The following is a 721-nucleotide window of genomic DNA, read 5'->3' as shown; positions in this document are numbered from 1 at the left end:
AAATCGTCGAAAACTATAGAGTGCTGCCAAGTTTTTCCGTTTTAATACACTAGTCGAATGGAAATTTTAGGCAATGGCGTGGATGGCAATGGATACGATTCGACTCTCGAAAAACGACTTGCATTCGACACGACTCTCTCAATGGGGGTGATAGAAAAAAGGGTTTTTCTTAACAGCGGTCGTCCCTCGGAATGCAATGGCAAACCTCCGAGTGTATTTCTGCCATGAAAAGCAGCTTCTCATAAAAATTCAATCGCTGTTCGGAGTCGGCGTAAAACTGTAGGTCCTCCCGCTTTATGTGATATAACAAAACTAAACNCCTGTAATAAGGCAGAATCAATGGAATATGGAGGCCCGCCATATATTCACCGAAATTCTTGAGAAAACGAATGGACTGAATGAGTTAACGTGTTGTAATTAAATCGGCGGAGTAATGGCCAAGCCCTCGGTGTTTAGCATCGATCAGTTCATATGAATTCGAACCAAGTTTCCGTGAAACATAGGCTCTAATTTTTGGTGGGGCTAGTTTTTGTGCATAGCCCTCTCCGGCCACGGACTGTTTAGGATTGGGAATGTACACTTCCGAGCCTATCTCGAAATGGCGTTCTCTTTTGCGGTTAAATGCCCGTTGTGGGGTTTGTTGATATTGTTCGAACTGTTTGTCTCGAATTTCATCAGCCAGAACTTTACGCTGTTCCACATCCTGTGTATGGTATGGATT

The sequence above is a fragment of the Rhagoletis zephyria genome, unplaced genomic scaffold, assembly GCF_001687245.7.
Source record: "Rhagoletis zephyria isolate East Lansing unplaced genomic scaffold, Rhagoletis_zephyria_1.1 Rzeph_scaffold_01487, whole genome shotgun sequence".
Classification (NCBI taxonomy): Eukaryota; Metazoa; Arthropoda; class Insecta; order Diptera; family Tephritidae; genus Rhagoletis; species Rhagoletis zephyria.
This window is presented reverse-complemented; position numbering follows the sequence as displayed.